Below are 21,576 nucleotides of genomic sequence, written 5' to 3'. Positions count from 1 at the left end.
CCCACCTACTCCACAGACATTTTGGCACCATGGGGATATTTTGCAGCCGGCAATCAGTACTTTTCTTAATTGACTGAGTATGTTCCAATAGCATGGAAGCTGTTATTATCTGCTATCATAAGAAAGGGGCAGTTGCTTGATGCTAAGTTCTGTAGCTATAACCCAACATTTGTTTGGGAGCTTTTACTTCTGTAAGGATGCTCCAGTGTTCGTTCATGATTTTTTTTTTCAAATTTCATTTCTCCTAATTGTCCATACATTCATATGTCCTTAGGATTGAATTCAAGGTCTTTCCCATTCTGGCCTTGGTCCATCTTGACAGTTTCAACTCCTTCCCCACAGCCCAGATTGCATACATCGGGGTTTCTCTGCATCCTCTAGCATTCCCCACTTTTACATCTTTGTAGTTGCATTGCTTGCTTTTCATAGAATCCACTTCCAATTTTCTTTTCCACCTGCAAAAGTCATCCACCCTTCAAGGTCTTAGTTCTGTTATTGCCTCTTCAATCATCTCTTCCAAGAACCATATTCCCTGGAGTACTCCTTCTTTAGTGCTCCCATAAATTTTGATATGCCTTTACCGTAGGCCTGAACATAGTTTGCCTTGAATTGTAACTAGTTGCTGCAAAACATATGTCACTAACTAAACTTACATTTATTTTAAGCACTCTTTGCCTACATCTCGGTAGCCATGTCTTGACTAGGGCTTGACACACATCTGTGGAGTGGTTAGCATGGGAAATAAGTTTAAGGAATTGGGATAAGCCTGTATTGAGTATTCTATGTGCTGGACATCACACACAGCACTTCGCATTCTTAACTCACCCTTAAAACTACTATAGGAATAAGAAGGTTTTACTCCCATTTTACAGATGAGGGAACTGAGGCTCAGAGAAGACAAGTAATTGGATCAAGGTAACCTAACTATTGAATGGCTAAATTAGGATTCACAGATCTACTTGATTCAAAACTTTTATTCCTGCCAAAACATTCCTCTATTTCCCTAGCAAAATCTTTAATGTTATGTTAAAATAAAGATACAACCCTATTATTAAAATGCAGATAGAATTAGATTTATAATTCATGAAAGCACCACTCTCTTTCTAAGGAAATATTAAAATCAAAGTATATTAATATGATTGACATGATCCACACCAAAAAGGGGGGGGGGGGCAAACCAAAGTTTATGATTTAACCAGGGGTTATTTAAATTTATTTTAATAATTTATTTAAATTTTAATTTAAATTTAAGAAATTTTAAAAAGCCTGAGTTTATTTAAATTCAGGCTTAATAATAATAATAATTAGTAGTAGTATCATTATATAAAACCTCACAGAACTATGCTAGATGAAAACGAACAAGAGTATGATCTTTGATGCCCCTTTTAAAACTTAATTTTTTCTTTAACAAAACAAATGATTTATTTGGGGGTGTTTTCAGAGGATAGCTTGTGTCATATATGAAACCAGTAATCATTTATTTTAGCCTATGAGGTTGTTTTGGAGGAGAATTAGAAAATCAGTCTTTCACAGGCCTTTTTTTTTTTTGAGCCTGGAAAGGTGATTATGGAAGGAATGGAGGGTGTAGCTAAAAGGAAGAAAGGGAAGGAAAGAGGATACATTTCAGATTTTTTTTTTTAATCACATGATTTATGCCCGATTCTTAGGCTTTCTAGGTGACTCAGTGGGTAAAGAATCCACCTACAATGCAAGAGACATAAAGAGATGTGGCTTTGATCCCTGGGTCAGGAAGATCTCCTGGAGGAGGAAATGGCAATCCACTCTAGTATTCTTTCCTGGAGAATCCCATGGACAGGCCTGGCAGGCTACAGTCTATAGGGTGGCAAAGAGACGGACGTGACTGAAGCAACTGGGCGCACACGTGTCCATGCCCTATTTGCCCCAGCTCAGCCTTACCACTTCCCCTGACTCCTTTCTAGGTCCCTTTAATTACTGACCAAGTGCCAGTACAAACCCATTCAAGGTGAATACCGCACTAGGGAAACTAGGCCATTAATGAGGGGGTTTATGTTTTGCCAGAAGTCCAAGGTGGTATGAAATCAATGTCAAGGTCAATGGGTTGGGGGAGTTTAACGGGAAAAGCATAGCTTCCCACCTTCTTTTCAGGAATCTTTTGGGAGGAAGATCCCATCTCCTGTCTTGTGTAGCAAACATTTGCCTGTATGATAAGCACAAGGCTCCATAAAAATTTGAGGAAATGAAAAGGAAACTGGTACTAGAAGAGGCTTTGGATATTAGGGTTTTTCCTTTCATATCTGATCTTTTTTTTAATTAATTTATTTTTTATTGAAGGATAATTGGTTTACAGAATTTTGCTGTTTTCTGTCAAACTTCAACATGAATCAGCCATAGGTGTATATATATATATATATATACATATATATATGTATATATATATATCTCCCTCCCTTTTGAAACTCCCTCCCATCTCCCTCCCCATCCCACCCCTCTAGGTTAATACAAAGCCCGTGTTTGAGTTTCCTGAGCCATACAGCAAATTCCCGTTGGCTATCTATTTATTTTGAGTGTTCACCCCACTTTGGAAAGAGAGTTGGCATTTTCCCCTCCTCGTCTTCCCTGAGAAAGTTGAAGCCAGAGGTGAGACTGGTTCTTCTCCCTGGGAAGAGAGGTTAGCGCATGGCTCCAAGCCAGAGCAGCTGAGAATTTGATTGGTTTCTTCTGCTGCCAACTCTAGTCTGCTCTGATGCCCACACAGACTTCAGCGATGATATCTGACATGGTCTATTTCCTTCAACATGTGCAATTTGCCCACCTGCATGGCAATCATACAAGTTTAACCTTGGTTATGATCTGATGCATTAACCGATAAGATTTAGTTAAAGTTTATTTTAAAAAAGATAACATGTTACGAATTTATAAATATTCTACTTTCATTAAACGACTTTCTTTTAAAAATGTACAGAGTCTACAGAGAAATTCAAAGCTCTGTTTCTATAATTACTCTTCCTACTGTATTAATAGATAATATTATTAGTGTAAATTCTTGCCTCCTGAACAATATGACTATTTCAAAAACCAGTGTTTGCTCTTTGCTAACCGTGAAGTGAACAAATTATGATTTCTTAGCTGTCCAAAAGCCCTGACATGCCATACCCTGGTAATCTAGTGGGGGACCTGACACTTATTTGAAACTCAAAAAGTATATATTTAATGGGTGAGTGAGACAACAAAGATTTCTCAGGAGGGCTGTTATGTCTGCCTATGATAAAAAGACAAAATCAAGCCCCTTTGTAAATGTCTTCATAGTGTAGTGACATAACAAATAGAGCACTATGAAGTGAGAGACAGAAAAACTCATGATGGCCAAGCTCTAAAGGCTTAAATAAAACCAAGGCCACTTAAATAAATTTTGCAAAGATAAGGTAGTGCAGTACCATGGGTTTCTGTTGACCTGACTTGATAATGATAGAAAGCTTTGACTTTAGAAGAATAAAAAAATGTTATGCCCATCAGACTATTATTTGCAAATATCAATTATCAACTGGGGATTTCATCTGAGAAATTATAAATTTACATGGAGATACTGAATGAAAGAATGAACCCAAATATTTCTGGCAAAGTATATCTCTTTCTGTTTATTTTCCTTCGTACATATTACAACTTTTCCTACACTTTCCAATAGTTTAATATATTTTTTCGCAAAACAAAATTTTACATCAGATAAACTAACAAATCTAATAAGTTCAGTTTACTCTTGGCAGCTACCCTGATGGTAATTTCTATGCTTGGTTTCCTCTGGATAGAATGATTTCTACGCTTGCTATGAAACTGTCATCCTCGGGGATTTTCCTTTACCTTTTTTTTCCCGACATCTTTTTTGGGTTAGATTATCCTTTTCCTAGAGCTCATTTCTTCCTTTAGGTACCCCCTTTTCTCAGAGAACCTCCTCTAGTGATTTCATTAAACAAACAAAAAAAATTTAATCAGAAAACAAAGCTCTGTTGTGTGTCTTTCTAATCAACTAGATGGTGCCCCTTAATGTCTGATGCAGTGGTCACTTTAGGATGTCTTAGTGGCACCAACTCTTTATGTTTTTTCACTTCAGCTTGAAGGACTAGTTTTTCTCATAGGGCAGGTATGCTAGTGATGTTGTTCAGTCGCTCAGTCGTGTCTGACTCTTTGCAACTCCATGGACTGCAGCATGCCAGGCTTCCCTGTCCTTCACCGTCTCCCAAGTTTCCTCAAACTCATGTCTCTTGAGTCAGTGATGCCATCCAACCATCTCATCCTCTGTCGTCCCCTTCACTTCCTGCCTTCAATCTTTCCCAGCATCAGGGTCTTTTCCAATGAGTCAGCTCTTCACATCAGGAGGCCAAAGTATTGGTTTCAGCTTCAGCATCAATGGCTATTCAGGGTTGATTTCCTTTAGGGTTGACTGATTTGATCTTCTTGCAGTCTAAGGGACTCTCAGGAGTGTTCTCTAGCACCACAATTCAAAAGCATCAATTCTTCAGCACTCAGCCTTCTTTATGGTCCAGCTCTCAAATCCATACATGACTGCTGGAAAAACCATAGCTTTGACTATGCAGACCTTTCTTGACAAAGTAATGTCTCTGCTTTTTAATATGCTGTTTAGGTTCGTCATAGCTTTCCTTCCACAGAGCAACCGTCTTTTAATTTCATTGTTGCAGTCACTGTCCACAATGATTTTGGGGCCCAAGAAAAATAAAATCTGTCACTGCTTCTACTTTTTCCTCTTCTATTTGCCATGAAGTGATGGGATCAGATACCATGATCTTAGTTTTTTAATATTGAGTTTTAAGCCATGTATACCGCCTTCCAGATCCATAGGAACATATTGGAGGTTTTCAACATTTTCTATGGGTATTAGTCAGCTTCATGTTTGCCCCAAGTGGAAGCACCATCTCAGGTAACTACAATGTTAAACAATTATCGTTGGTTGTTTTTGACAAGTACTCTGATAATGTGACTTTCCTCACTTAAGGATCTGTGAGTAAGATCAAATAAAAACAACTTTACTGAATGGGGCTCTACCAGAGAGCTGCCAGCCAGGCCAACATGTGACAATTCTCTAGAAATGGGGCTTTTCTGGGAATTTCACACTTTTTATGCTTCCTCTAGCAACTACTAAGGCTTCTGGTTTTCACAGCTATTGTTGATCTGTAGTTGCTGGTTTTCAAGGCTAATGCAGACCTGGGAAAAAATGATGGGATTAGGGTAAATTAAAATGCCACAAAGTTCGCTGTTCTTATTTATATCCAGTTTTTTCCCCTTGAATAAATGCTTCTTGGGCTGTTGCCTAATTTCTAGAGGTCTGAAAAAGTTAATTTTGAAAATTTTTGCCAGTGTTCTTGTGCTTTTATATAGAAATCGGGTTTGAGAGGCTATTTTCCATCATTCCAGAAGTACTTCTCTTTATGTCTTTGTAATAAAACAAGTCTCTTTACTATAGTTTTAGCAAGATATTGGTAAAGAAAAAAATTGTATGTATTCATTCTACCGTTTTAGTCCAGAGTCTACATTTGTTAAACTATTCTGTAACAGTGGATTGAAACATTTCTACTAGTAGAATACCAGGTAGTAAGATACACCAGAAGGAGAGATATTCTTGGTTAAGGCCATCCTTCTTTTAAATCCCCATATGATCAGCAGTCTGTTTTGTTTCAGTCTAAAGCCAGATTCAGTGGTATGTTTATATTTATGTTGTATATGCAACAGCATTCTGGACCTTCCTGAATTTGAGATGCTTCTCAACAATGAAGGTATCATTTTGAACTCTTCATTGCTTTTAGTGCAATATAATGACATTAAGTTACATTTGGGTTATTCTTGCCATTGATAAGGGCTTCAGATTTGTCTAGTTCATAAGTTTTTCCTTACTGTTACCAGTACAATAGCTTAAGCAGCCAGGCTTATACACATTTTTCAGATGCTAAATTATTTTGGCTCAGAGGAGTTAAGTGACTTGCTACAAACCAACCAACTAGTATGCACCAAAGTTAGAAGTTGAATTCAGGTCATCTATATTAAAATTTAGAGACCTCTTCACTATACCATCCAACGTCCTTGACTCCAGGTATCATGGACTTTCAGATTGTTATTTAGTCCAAACCATCCATGCTTAAAATACCTACGTAACCTCCAATATTTTCTTAAGCACCTAAAGTAAGGAGGATGGAGAAGTCATTTCATCAATATTTCCAATAAAATTATGCTTTATAAAGGAAGATTAGAGCTAGCGATCTTTCTTTTTCATGGAGAGCAGGGTGTGGAAGAAAAGAGAGATTCAACTTTAGATCATCAGCTTATTTAAAAAAAAAAAACCTGCATGCAGGTTTGCAGATGTATACTTTTTCTACTAATTTAAAAAATATTTATTCAACACCTATTATGTGTCCAGAGCTATAAGTAATACAGAGTCTCCACAAAAGGAAGAGATGACATACAATTAATAGGTGTATACATCTCATCTCATAAATAGAACAATTTTCTGTTTTGTCCAATACTGTATGCCCAGATCCTTAGGCTATACCCAGTTCCTGATACATAATGAGTGTTCAATAAACATTTATGTAATTAATTAACTAATAAGGTAATCTTAAATGTTTTTAAAGGTTATAAAAAAATAAAATGAAGTAATGGAGCATAGGGTGTTCTGGCACATTACATTAGATGGTTAGGAAAGAGTCTCTGAAGACAGGGGATTGGACATGCTTGTCATATGATTTTAGAACAATCATTGTTCATTTTTTAAAAAACCTATTTCAGAAACAAACACTGAGAAAACTCTTGACTCAGAAATCCCATTTATCCCTTCTCATGCATTGCAGGTGGATTCTTTATCACTGAACCACCAGGAAAGCCCCCTTCAGATCACAAGGAATCCTGGAATGTCATTTCTTATTCCCTAGAGTAGAATGCCAGGACCTCACCTCAGGTCCACTGCTAATGTTTTGTATCACCATCAACCAAGGGACTAAATAGATATTTCTTTTTAAGTATAAGCTGTAGGCTTGAGAGTGCTCCTTAGTTTAGGTTAATTTTTATTAATTTCCTTAAGAAGCATTAGAGCGACTTCTAGAAAGTATATATTGTTTAGCAAAACTCTAGAAATTACCATAATCCAGAATTTAGCTCTGAGAAAATAAAGTGATTCAGATTCATATGTTACCAATATGTTCTCCTTTCTTCTTTGGACATGGGTACAAGACTGATTGGTGAAATATCAAAGATTTAATATGTGTGCTTTCATGGGAAAATCATGAACATAAGGTCAGATCACATTGTTGGTGTGATCTATGGAAAGTTATTTGAGGTCCACAAACCCCAGTGTTTCCATTTTATGATGGGCTGATGAGATCTAACCAAGTTGGGCAGTTGTAAGGGTCAGAAACAATGTGTACAGGACATCACGAACAGTAGTGACTCACAATAAATAGTGGCTATTAGTACTGTTATTACTATGGATTCATCTTGAAAGTCATTTGTAAATCCTCTTCTGTCATTTCTATGGACAAAGATATGAAGACATGCCAAGTGACTATCAAGAGACAGTCCTCAGTACTCTCTTAAGCAAAATGAGACATTAACTAATTTAAAAAAATGGAAGTCTTCTCTTTGATTTTTATAAGCAAAGTATGTGTAATTACATAGACTTTCACTTTCAGATATGATCCAGATTATTACTAGTAATATACTAAGTTACTAATTAAGGAATAATGCAAGCGGTGCTTTAGAGTTTACTGAGAATTCTAATTCAGTTTTCTATAAAGAGGCCTAGCTGCTACACAGTGCTTTGACAAAATTACAAGATACCTACTGTATATACAAACATGAAAATTATTATAATTCTTACAATTTTTAAAAATTATGGTTTGTTATCAACGTATGTTGGTTGAGACGGTGAAGAATCTGCTTCCAAAGCAATAGACCCAGGTTCAGTCCCTGGGTCAGAAAGATCCCCTGGAGAAGGGCATAGCAACCCACTTCAGTATTATTGCCTGGAGAATTCAAGGATCGAGGAGCCTGGTGGGCTACAGTCCATGTGGTTGCAAAGAGTAGGACACAACTGAGTGACTGACACTATCGATATATTATTAATAGTAACAGTATCTTGAACTGATCAGGATTTTCAGTTGTGATTCTTTCTTGATTTTTTTAATGTAAATTATTGTCAATTTACTTTTTTTATTTATATTATTTATGATTAACCCTTCATATCCTAGTGATGTTTATAAATTTGGCCTATTTTTTTCAATAATTAGATTTTTAACATTAGGTGCTTGCATTTGTTCATGAATCATTCCTACCATTTATTTTAGATTAGGTTCCCCAGGAACAGTCTTTGTAAAAGGTTTGTGTTAGACTGATTTATTAGGAAGTATTCCCTGAAAAAAACAGTAGAGGGATGTGAAATAGGACTGGGAACAGGAGAAGGTAATTCACTTTTTAACACACTCTTCCACATACTGATAAGGATCTAATTTTTTTCATCATCTCTGATTCCACAGGCACTATCTGTTATTTTAGCTTTGAAAAGAGCTATGACCTTAAATCACAAACTAGATTCCCTACATAGCTGGGAGAGTAGTTATCATGTTTTTTTGTTTTTGTTTTTGTTCTGATTTCCTCTGTGCCCAAAGCAAGAAACAGCATGAGAATTAGTACAAGTGAACGAGACAAAAACCACAAGTCCAAAAAGGTTTCTCAAATGCATATGTTGGCAGTGTAAAACATTAGCTTGTCTTCTAAACAACTGTCAGACGCCCAAACCTTTCCTGCCTACTTTTTGCCTTTCCAAATCTGAGTACTTCATTAATAAAAAAGAATGATTTTAATCTTCGTAGTTTGCATATATGGTATGTCTGTCCTGGTCACATTCCAATCTAGATAATTATATCTTCTCTTCCTCAAACCCCTTGCTGCTTATATTCCAAGTGTCATTCTTCTTTCCTTTTTAACCAAGGGCTTCCAGGCATCACCCTGAGATGGTAAACAGCTGGAGGGAGCTACCCCAGAGATAGCTGCACATCAGTGGTAGTTGTGCTCATCCCAGTATAATTTATCTATCAACTTGTTCAATTTTTAAATTCCTTGGCATGCTTCAGAGAGAAAAGCCTAGAGAAGGGAAAGTCCTATTGTTACTCCTATAACCTCAGTAGATTTGAAGCACTGCTCTAATTAAAATGGAGACAACACCAGCAATTAAAAAGTGATAGGCCTGTGCAGAGAGGATGATTAATATGGAGTTTTTCAATATCAAGTATTTCTTTGATAACCTATAATAAAATCAACCTTAAGTTTTAGATGTCAAGGTATCATACCTCGATGCAGCATTAAGCGTTTCTAAGTTACACAAGAGGGGTGTTGAGATATAACCAAATATCTTTAGTAATTTACTTAAAACCTGTATTAGCATAAAATCAAAACTATCTTGACTTTTGAGAATAAATCTGCACTGTATGCGGAAAGAACAGAGTTCAGACAAATTATTTCAGAGGAAACATATTCTGATTGGTCTCCTCCATTAACAGTCACTCTTTAGACCAGTCCCTTACCTTTCAAATCATTCAATGTGCCATTTCTAAAGAAAACATGTCACCATATTCTCTTGTAATTTTCTGGTTTATGTTTTTGCCCCGTTCCTTCTCTCACAGTACTTTAGGGACAGCGCTTTACCTAAAATATATTCAGTAAATTTGACTGACAAAGTGAACATTAAATATTTTCATTTCAGATGAGAATATTTGACTTCAGAAGAAAGGTGCTTAAACATACTTCTAACACAAGTCAGGAAAAGAAAATAAATTCCGTCTTTTATTTGTGTGATAACAAGAGAAGGGCTTCCAGGTGTCTCAGTGGTAAAGAATCCACCTGCTGATACAGGAGACCCTAGAAACTTGGGTTCAATCTCTGGATCAGGAAGATGCCCTGGAGGAGGAAATGGCAACCACTCCAGTATTCTTGCCTGGAAAATCCCATGGACAGAGGAGCCTAGCAGCCCATGGGGTCACAAAGAGTTAGATACAGTTTAGCAACTGAGCACATACGTGTGCGAGGGAAATGGCGGGGGGAAACAATTTCAGAAGCACCATTATTCATTGATATTAGAGAAATCGTACATGCTCTTCAGACATTCCCTGGGATACTAAGGAAGGCTAGAGAAGACAGAAGCCAACTGGTTCACAAATGCTTAGGATTCACATGCCTTTTTGGTACCCATTAGTGTTACGGGAGCAAAGACTCTGATGTCTGAATCCAAATCAAAGGTATAACCATGTCTCCAAACTTAAGAACTTTTCAGTTTTGTGTGTATCTCTCCAGTCACCACCCAGTTTGCCCCTCTTCCCAACATAACCAATATCCCATAACAAATAATTAGGGTTGTCTATAGGAAAATGCAAAGAGGGCAAATTTACATTATTCTTTGGGAGATCCTGCTCATGTCCTTTGCTTTTAATAAATAACACTGCTAAAGGCATGTGGGTTTTGCTAACTCTTGGTACCCAAGTTTCACAAATATTTGTTTCTTTGTTGATCCGTAGCCTAATTCCAAGACAAAATGCCTCTGCAGAGTCCTTCCTTTTCCTTGGAGAAGATAAGAGATGATGTTAGAAAAGGCTTTGAGCCAAGAAAGTAAAAGGCAGTCAAGAAAGGCCAAAAAAAAAACAAAAACAAAAACAAAAAAAAAGAAAAAAGAAAAAAAGAAAGGCCAAGGCAGATTTCAGGAACTCCCCTTCCTTAATTTGGTTACAATGTAGAACCCCATAATTAAAGTTAAGTATAAAGACTTGCCAACAATTATTTCTAATCTGTGAATGAGAAGATCAAGACTCATAAAAGTCAAGTAACTTGGTCAAGTTCACCCAGCTGGCAAGTGTTGGCATCAGGACAAAACCCAGATCTCTGTGACTCCAAATGGAGTGCCCTGCCCAAATTCTGTGTGGCAAATAACTTACTGGATGTAGCTTTATTGCATGATGAGTTTTGCTGATGCAGATTGAATTTTATTAGAAGCCAAAGCAGATAAAACACTTTATCACATGTGTCGTGATGGATTGTTTGATGCAAAGCATTTCAATATTCATGCTGTTAGAACCGATTGCTCACTGCCTTGTAGGGTGTCTGAGAGAGGAAATCCTCTCTGCTCTTCTCCCTGTTCACTTTCATCTTCTTATAATTTCTAAAATATATGCCCTCATTATCATTAATCTGGATATATTATTAACCATAAATATCTTTAAAAATAGATTTAGTCCTTCTTCTTTTTCTATAAATACATGCAGGTTATCTTCTTCATGTCTTGGTAGGCTTTAGTGGAAAATATTGAGCCAGTATGCATACTCAGATATTTAGGGGTGGGCATAGGATTATAGTTATTTCAGGCAATCAAATTGTTGTCACTATAAAATGGAAGGCTTACTGACTACATTTCTAGTCCACCCCTCATACTTTACATATGAGGAGAGAAAGGCCCACAAGGTTAGTGACTCGTTTCGAAGCCAGTGATGATTAGTGACAAATCCAGACCCAAGACTCTTCTAAATCAATTCTGAGTATTTTATGATTAACCATGTGCAACATGTTCCCCAATTATTCTTTTTTAAAATGATATCTGTAAAGGTAAGTTTAAGCAGGTAATAGAATTTGATGGCAGGAAAACTGTCTGATTTCTTTTCAATCCCCAGAATTTACCTTTTGTGCCTAGTACAGAGCAAACATTCATATTGCTGGGAAAACCAATGATCAAGTAGTCTTTTAAACAAAGCAAGCTCTTCAAACAGCTAAAACTTTGAGTAAGCTTTTCTTAGAATTATTTTTTAATATTTTCTTTATAAAGTTATTTTTATAAATGCTTAATTGAAAATAAAATGGTTTCACCTTAAATTCAAACATTATATATATTTCAGATTAAGCTACACTGGATGTACTAAGAAGGTTCTTTAATTACATGTACTTGGTGATGATAAAAAATCTTGAGTAAACTTTGTTAAGACTTCTTTATGGCAAAATCTGTAATTTTTCCAATGTTAAAAGGAACCCAAGTTTATTCTAAAATCAAAGAACAAACAGAAGTTCAAGTGGGTTGCAAACTTGGCAAAAGCATGTACTACCAAGAAAAAAGAATTCAGCCTCAAAATCTGTTACTGCTGTATGCATCTTCTGGTTTTTCTTTTGTAAAAACAAAGGCCAGGAAAAAAAGAATCATAACATCACACAAAGCAATGGAAGTTACTTTGTGTGACAAAAGACATTAAAATTGCTTGCTTGAAATTAAGCCAGTTGTTCATAATTCCTTTTGAAAAGTCAATTCGAAATAGGCCATCTTATGACCAGGCTTCCCAGATGGTGCAGTGGTAAAGAATCTGCCAGCAAATACAGGGTTCGATCCCTAGGTGGGGAAGATCCCAGAGAGGAGGAAATGGTAACCCACTCCAGTAATTTTGCCTAGAAAATCCAGGGGAGCCTGGCATGGGGTTGCATGGGCTTGCAAAGAATTGGACACTGAACGTGCACACACACAGCTTACAACCACGATCATGCTTTAGGTTTGGGTGTTGTAACCTTATTATGAGCAATATAATTAACGACATTCCAATTACAGTCACTAACCTGGTGCTACTAGGTAGAAATAAGATTTTATAATACACTTGTGTTTGCATTTTACTATTTATAGATCTGTGATTATCTTTCTCCTTTGTTATCATGCCTTCCTTAGCTATCATGAATATCACAAAGATACCTACGACAGCTTCATTTGATTTTTTTCCCCCTGTAATAGGTATTCAGAATTTCTCTTCTGAATAGTTTTTAGGTTTGAATCCAAATAGTTTACACTTGTCAGTGAAATCATGCTTTAAAGGAGAAGACAGTGCTGCTGAAACCCCAGATAAAGGGACTTAGTTTCAGAAGTGTCCAAAGACTCTTGTGAGAAGGACAATTTTACACTTTGTAAGGGCTACTGACACCATCAGGGTTCATTCTCAGAACATTAGACTGTGAACTTCTGCAGAGGAGAGACACTATGTTATTTCCATGGTATCCCTTAAATCTAGAACATTGCCCACCTCACAGTAAGCACTCAATAGAGTAGTATTTCTGGAATGAATAAATAAATACAGCAGGCTATTTTTTTTTCCCTAGACAGTGGCTAATCATCAGTTTTAAGATTACTTTATTTCATTGCTTAGGAAGCATGCCTTGTGAATTATGTGTTCCTAAAACATATGTTGAAAAAGATGTTCTAGTGTATTTTTATTGTTATTAAATTAAAAGGCACTTTAGTAATTTTTCTTTACCATCTATTTTACCCATAATCTGTGCCTTGTCCACTAAACAAGTTCCTCACAGGCTGGACTATGTCTTTCAACTCTCTTCATCATTGCACCAATGCCTGGCACAGAATAGCAAATTAGTAATATAGTTGTTAAATAAATGAACGGGAATATATAAAATAATTTTATCAGACTTCAAAATGACTTAGAAGTAATAAAAAATAATATTGATAGTGCAAAAATCAGAAAGTGATATGAAATACATTCTTTAGACAAACATCAAAATGAACAGGACAGAGAGGTGAAAGAGGTTAAATATGACAGATATGGAGGTTAGTGTCCTGTCCTCTGTTGATCTTTTCTCCAAGCTTGGGTGGGTTCAGGTCCCTAAAAACCTAAATCCCCTTTCTATTAAAAGGAAACTAATTGGGATTAAAATAAAAAGATACAATGCTACATATTTTATACTAGATTTGCAAGATATTTTTAGCTGTCTGGTTGATTGTACAGGATGTTACACTCGAACTAAAAGGCAATAGCATATTCAAAAGAGTTTAACTGAAGAGATCTTTGAAAAGACACTATTTACTGCGGTGAACTGAATTCAGGGCACCTGTAAGATATGGGGAAGCACCCCTAGGCTAGCAAGAGCAGAAAGCATGACCACTCCTAGGTCTGAAAACACAGTGGGAAAGAATCATGTTGCTGGAGCCTGGTATAAGTGGAAGCCTTGGAAGGAAAACATCTTATCTGGAGATGTCATCATAAAGGAGTGCAGCTATTTTCAAATGGGTCCCTGAAGGAGGTGGTGGTAGATAGGTACTCAATTTTCTTTCTCCTGCTCTTCAGTCTCTACTGGTGCCTCCCAGTCAATGAGCACAAGTAAAAACCTGGAGTGCATGCATGGGTGCTCAGTTACTTCAGTCGTGTCCAACTCTTTGCAACCCCATGAACTGTAGCCCACCAGGCTCCTCTGTCCATGGGATTCTCCAGGAGAGAATACTGGGGTGGGTTACCATGCCTCCTCCAGGGAATCTTCCCCACCCAGGGATCAAACCAGCAACTCCTGCATTGCAGTAGGATACTTTACCCACTGAATCACCTGGGCAGCCCCAACCTGGAGTTTAGACAGGGCAAAATAACCAGATTAGTGACAATAAAAACCAGGGAGAGCAAATGGAGGATGGCCAACACACAACTGGTTTCCCTGAGAGTTTCCCTTTTTCCCCAGCACAGCCATAAGTCCTCCATCTGTCCCCTAGAATGCAGTTAGACAAAAATCATAACCCTGATTCTTGATGAAAATCTTAGTTCTCCAGCTTGGTAAACCCAAACTTTTCTTCCTTTCTCATCTTGGATTATTACTTTTTCAAAAATTATATTTTTAACAAAGAGTTTTTCCTTATAAGTGTAAGAAAATTAGATCTGATTTGGATTGTTGTTCAGTTGCTAAATTGTGTCCAATTCTTTGCAACTCCATGGACTATAGCCTGCTAGTCTCCTCTGTCCATGGAATTCTCCAGGCAAGGATACTGGAGTGGGTAGCCATTCTCTTCTCCAGCAGATCTTCCCAGTTTAGGGGTCAAACCCGGGTCTCCTGCATTTACCATCTGAGCTACCAGGGAAGCCCAAAACACACTATATGCCTTTGAATTATGTGAGTGGATTGCCATTTCTTTTTCCAGGGGATCTTCCCTACCCAGGAATTGAACCCAGGTCCCCCCATATTGCAGGCAGATTCTTTACCATCTGAGCCACCAGGGAAACCTTTATGAATTACAAGAAGGCAAAAAGCAATCTAAGAAATTATAGTCTAACTGGCAAAAGAATAATCATTGAAAATTAATCATATTAATGATACTAACAAATATTGAGTGCCAGGCACTAGGCTAAGTATTTTACATTATCTCCTTAAATCCCCATGTATGTCTCTGTGAAAGCTATTTATGATGCAGGTCAAAAGCAGGTCAGTTTAAATGTGAAATCATGTTCTTTATTAATACAACAATAGAATAGCAAATAGATTGTAACTTATGTCCCAATTCTCATTGATTAGTATTAGCCTTTAATAATGTTGAACTGATAAATATTCTGAGGCTGAATCCCAGCTCATCAGAAAAGAACAACATGGAATATTAGTGATGCTTACTTTTTAAATAAAAGAGAGAAAGAAGATTTGTATCAAGTACACCACGTGTGTATTACATCAATCACAATTATAAAATTAGATAACATAAAATTATAAACAATAAGACCAAGTGCATATTTTATGAAATAGCTATAGATATAATAAATGAATCTAAGAAGGAAAAGATTCAAAGGTCATTAAAAGATTAATCATATTTAAAATAAAGAACCACAGAAAAATTTAAAGAAAGATGAATGGGCAAAAATAGGCCAAAAAGTACACTAATGCAAACCAAAAGAAAATGAAAATTCTAACATTATTATTATTAGAGTAGAATTCAAGTAGAAAAAAGTATATACTAAAACTAACAAAATAAGGCCAAATCTATGACAAGAGGCAGAAACTTAACCTTTCTTTAGAGACTACTCTTTAGAATGAAAATAAATGATTTATTTGACTGATGACATCAGAAAATAAGAAAAGGAAGTATTTCCATTAATCCAAGAAGTAGGAATTTTAAAATGTCAATAACTATTGTAAACATCAAAAGGTGTTAAAGAATTTCATCTTTTAAGTTGCACCATGGTTAGTAGTTTTATGGCTGAGCACTTTTAAAAGTTTAAGGAAGTGATACTACCTAAACTTTCTAAGCTGATTAGAAAGCATAGAAAGAAAAAGAAAAAAGAGAAATCTATCTGGTTATTCTTTATACGAATGGCACAATTATGATACCAAAATCTGAAAAAGAAATTCATGTGCTTACAAACACACACATGAACAAACACACTCACACACACAAATTATAAAGAATTTTTGATAAAGAAAAATTCACAGTACATTATGGAAAAGAAGCAAAATATATACTGTATTATGTTATGATTATTACTTTATAAAACATATATATACATTTGAACTGTGATGTTGGAGGAGACTCTTGAGAGTCCCTTCAACTGTAAGGAGAGCCAACCAATCAATCCTAAAGGAAATCAATCCTGAATATTCATTGGAAGGATTGATGCTGAAGCTGAAACTCCAATACTTTGGCCACCTGATGCGAAGAACTGACTCATTGGAAAAGATCCTGATGCTGTGAACCATCGGAGGCAGGAGCAGAGGGGGACGACAGAGGATGACGTGGTTGGATGGCACCACTGAATCAATGGACATGGGTTTGAGCAAGTTCCAGGAGTTGGTGATGGACAGGGAAGCCTGCCATACTACAGTCCATGGAATCGCAAAGAGTCGGACACGACTGAGTGTCTGAACTGAACTGATACATGTGCACAAACAAAATGTAATGGATTGAAATAGATACACATTACTTCCCTGAATGGTTAGATTAGATATAATTTTTACTTTCTTTTGTATGCTTTTTCACTTTCCAAATTTTTTACCATTATGTATTACTTGTATTCAGTTCAGTTCAGTCACTCAGTTTGCTTCTACAATGGTATTAAGCCAAAAAGATTATAAAGAATCAGCTCTTTTTACTGTAATGATAAAGGAAGGTTATTCTGACTAAATAACAAAGGAGAAATTGCTCAACGTGGAGCAACAAACAAAAAAACAGAAAAAAAAGGAGGAAGAGAGGGAGAGGGAACCGAGAAAGGGGAAAAGGCAAAAGGAAAAGGAAGGATTCCCAGGTAGTAAGAAAGAGATTGAAACAAAAATGTCAGCAGGGTGCTAATGGAAGTTACCAAATCCTTAGGTTGGGTTGGCCAAAGTGTGGGATTTCTATAACATTTTATGGAAAACCTGTAACAAATGTTTTGGCCAACCCAATAAATGTTTATATGATAAAACTCTGCCTTCTGCCTTCTGGCATAGAAGGAAGAATTAAATCACTTCAAGTATATCTGCCACAATCACAAATATTCTCAGCCTTTGTTCATTCTAGACTCCAGTCAAGATAAATATAAGCTCTGTGAAAGTGTTAGTCACTCAGTCGTGTCCAACTCTTTGTGACCCTATGAACTGTAGCCCACCAGGCTCCTCTGTCAATGGGATTTTCCTGTCAAGAGTACTGAAGTGGGTTGCCATTTCCTTCTCCAGGATATCTTCCCGATCCAGGGATTGAATCTGGGTCTCCTGCATTGCTGGCAGATTCTTTACCATCTGAGCGGTACTTTTGTTGATGTGTCTTTGGAGTTTGTAGAGCAGTGAAGGACCCTGCAAGATCCAGTGAACATTCGTTAAATAGAAGAATGGAGCCTGCAGTTGAGCACCCTCAGGCTCTGTCTCATGGCCTGTTCTCATCAGAACGTTAACACGGCCTTGGGCCACCGCAAGAGTGTGTTTCAAACCCATAGACATCACAGAGCTTTCAGAATGAAGGTCAAAATCATCCTTGACAGGATGGAACTGTGGTCCCAGATTAGCTAGGTCAAATTTTGTAAGAATACAAAATAGAGACTAATCTCAGTACAACTCAGCATTGCAAACACAGCTTCTGACTAGACTAACCTTAGGCTGTGTGTGTGTGGGGAAATGAAATATCGAGAGGAGGGAAAGGCAGTCCTGCTCCCCTCTGTGCTGGTCAGACCATGTCTCAGTCACTGAGTCTAGTTCTGGGTGCCCAGTTTTACAGCAAATATTTTTAAGTAAGTGCTTATTAAGAAGTACAAACACAAATGGCCTGGAGACCCTGCCCTCTGAAGGCTGATTTAAGGGGTCTGAGGAGATTAAGGTGAGGGGAAAAGCCTGTACATGAGAGCTGCTTTGAGGAAAATGGGTCAAGCACTCTCAGTATGACTCCACACGGTGAACTATGACCAACAAATGGAAAGTGCGAAAGTCGATTTGGCTCAATATAAAGAGGTGTTTTCTATAAGGTATGATACACTCTGACAATACAGGAGCAGGTCTCTGTCACCACAAGTGGGCATGCACCAGCTAGATGACCATCTATAAGGAATATTCTGGAAGGGACTCTTGCACTGAATGGTAGGTGGCACCACGCAGGCTTCCAACCTGGGGGACCGACTGGCCCATAGAGAGGTTTTGTTTGTTCTACAAGTGACTTTTTATAAATGGCCTTTGAGAGACAAACACTCTGGAGTCCAAACCATCTTCACTGCTCTCTATTGTCTTGAATCTTGCTGCTTCACATACTTTTGTGAACTGCTCAGCTGCCACTGGCATTTGAGCTTGCATAATCTGAAAGACACAGTCCAGTTTGAAGATAATTTGCCTCTGAGATGCAGCTTCACCACAGAGCTGTCACGGAATTTTCTCCCATTGTGGAATGGAAGAGAAAAGAACTTGACAAAGAGATAGGTAAAATAGAATAGATCCGTGAAGATGGGAACCCCAAGCAGCCTAAGGTTGAACCATTTCTTTTGCTCTGCACAATGAAGTGTGCATCACACCTTGAAAGTGAACGTGAAAGTGAAAGTCACTCAGTGGTGTCCGACTCTTTGTGACCCCATGGACTGAATGCTCCAGACCAGAATACTGGAGTGGGTAGCCTTTCCCTTCTCCAGGGGATCATACCAACGCAGGGATCGAACCCAGGTCTCCTGCATTGCAGGCAGATTCTTTACTAGCTGAGCCACCTTAAAGGCTCCTTTCTCTCCCATCCCTTATTTATGTTTCAGTCCCATAGGCTTCTTTCTTCCTGAGCCTCTAGGACTCAGAGTTTTTATCACTAACTCGGCTCAGAAAAGCTGGCCCTTCTTGTTGACTGGAACTTCCCACGTGGCACTAGTGGTAAAGAACTCCCCTACAATGCAGCAGACGTAAGAGACACAGGTTTCATCCTTGGATCGGGATGATCTCCTGCATGAAGGCATGGCAACCCACTCCAGTGTTCTTGCCTGGAGAATCCTTGGACAGAGGAGCCTGGCGGGCTACAGTTCATAGGGTTGCAAAGAGTTGGATGCGACTTAGCAAGCACTCATGTTGACTTATCTGCTTAAGCCATTCAGACACTCTTGTCAAACCCTGGCTCTTCTGTGCTGTGGTTGATGTAATGCTGCCACCTGGTGAGTATTTGGACAAAGTGCCTGAGGCATCAGTCTCAGGCAGAAATGTTTCACACTCCTGAGTTGATGAAGCAATCTTGCCCGGGCAGATTCTACCTAAATGGAAGGGTAACATCTTAACTCTGTGAGGACAGCTCTGTGCTGAAAAAGATAATTTCTAATAAATATTAATAATGGAACTCATTAATGATATTTAATGATATTAGTAATGATTTAGCCAACTCATTGGAAAAGACCCTGATGCTGGGAAAGATTGAAGGCAAAAGGAGAAGGGGGCAACAGAGGATGAAATCATTAGATAGCATCACCAACTCAGTGGACATGAATTTGAGCAAACTCCAGAAGATAGTGGAAGACAGGGAAGCCTGGTGTGCTGCAGTCCATGGGGTCAAAGAGTCAGACACAACTGAATGACTGAACAACAGCAATGATTGAGTTGTGATGGAGACTATAATATCAAGATATGTCCTGCAGTAAAACTGTGTATATAATTACATCATCTTTTCCATGTCCATAAATTCTTCATATATATATATTACTGGAGAGTATCCTCTTTGTAACCCTAGAAGCCACATTATCAACAAACTTACTTTTTTCCCCATGAGGAAACAGAGCGAGTAAGTGGCATACCCAAGACCACACTGCTAGTAAGTAGGAGAGTCAGAATCTTAACCCAGTAGATCTGGATCTGAGTTTTCTAAAAACTGAGTTTTCTAGAGGACTCAGTTATGGGGGCAAATTAGATCTTTGTACATTGGAAGGAATTCAAGCCCCTCCCCACCCCCACCCCCAGCCCTATGGGACCGACAGAGTGGGAGAATCAGCAGTCTAAGAGCATGACAAACCCACTATGGGGTTGGTGGTGGTTTGAAACAGGATCCACCCAGTAGAAGAGGATTTGAATAACAATAAGGGGGAAAGGACTGGTAGGGGTAAGAGATAAGGAATAAGTAAGTCAAGGCCCCAGTCTTGTGGAGTAAGGAAGAGCTATGACTCCCTGGGCTTATTAAGTGCATAGGAAAAACCCTATTGGAGATGATGAGGCTTCTAAAGCTCCACCTGTCTTGGCCTCAGTAGTTTCAGGAACTGGGTTGAGTCAGCCTGCTGGTGCAGGCACTAATTCCATTACTCTTGCCAGAGAGTAATGGACTATATTGTCTTCTAAGTCATGCCCTCCCTCATGTTACATACTAGGTGTAAGGGTTGGGGGGAGTGCTAAATGATATACATTTGTCTTTGTCTGTTTGCTTAATCATCCATTATAGCCATCCTGGACTAGGCAATTTCTCATTCTTTGTATCATGTAATTCCTACCACTCTAAGAGAATATTCAGAATTCACAAACCTGGTTTTGAGATGTTTATCATCAAGTTGCCAAAAAAGGGTGGGTTATAGGCAGATTTTTAGTCTTCCGAAGAAACTGAACTATCAGTAAATTGAACCACATTTTCTTGTTGACTTGCTCAAAATGATTCAGATGCATGTATTTGATCTTTAAAACACAAGATAAATAAGGCTCTATACTAGATAAAGGGGGCTTTCCTGGTGGCTCAGAGAGTAAACAATCTGCCTGCAATACAAGAGATGCAGGTTTGATCCCTGGGTCAGGAAGATCCCCTGGAGAAGGGAATGTCAGCCCACTCCAGTATTCTTACCTGGAGAACTCCATGGACAGAGGAGCCTGCTGGGCTACAATCCAAGGGGTCGCAAAGAGTTGGATGCGACTGAGCAAATAATACACACATTGGAGAGAACTATGCCCAATTCCACCATCAAAGAGAAGTTCTAATTCACTTAAATCAGTTTCAGGGGTTATTTTTGCTTATTATGGGTGTTTGTGCTTTGCACAAATACAGTTAACTAAACATAACAGTTATATAAATATATCCCTTTTAGAGGAAATTACTCTCTGCTTTTTAGGGACCCTTCATATTTGCAGGCTTTTATTTTCTTTTGGACCAGATTGCCTTGAACCTACCAGTATGTAGATGGATGGGCTCTAAACTATAATTCTGTTCTAGTGCTCTAATATATCATTTCATCCCAGAGTTATGAGAAAGGGAAAGAATGGCAACCATTTTATATGGAGCTTATATTCTAGAATAACAATTGCTTAGGCATTATTTGGAAAGCTTAAAGAATAATGATGTACCGGGAGTCCTTCACAGGTTGTGGCACAAATCTTGCA

The 21,576-nt window shown here is 37.9% G+C and overlaps 1 protein-coding gene across 1 annotated transcript in view; it reads left to right on the top strand.

Moving 5' to 3' along the window:
- Positions 1-21,576, top strand: part of ITPRID1 (ITPR interacting domain containing 1) — a 111,258-nt gene that overhangs the window by 80,334 nt on the left and 9,348 nt on the right. The gene's annotated exons all lie outside the window — the stretch shown is intronic.

The sequence above is a fragment of the Dama dama genome, chromosome 18 (genome assembly GCF_033118175.1).
Source record: "Dama dama isolate Ldn47 chromosome 18, ASM3311817v1, whole genome shotgun sequence".
NCBI lineage: Eukaryota > Metazoa > Chordata > Mammalia > Artiodactyla > Cervidae > Dama > Dama dama.
The sequence above is the reverse complement of the archived record's forward strand: the minus strand, read 5'-3'. Positions and strand labels throughout refer to the sequence as shown.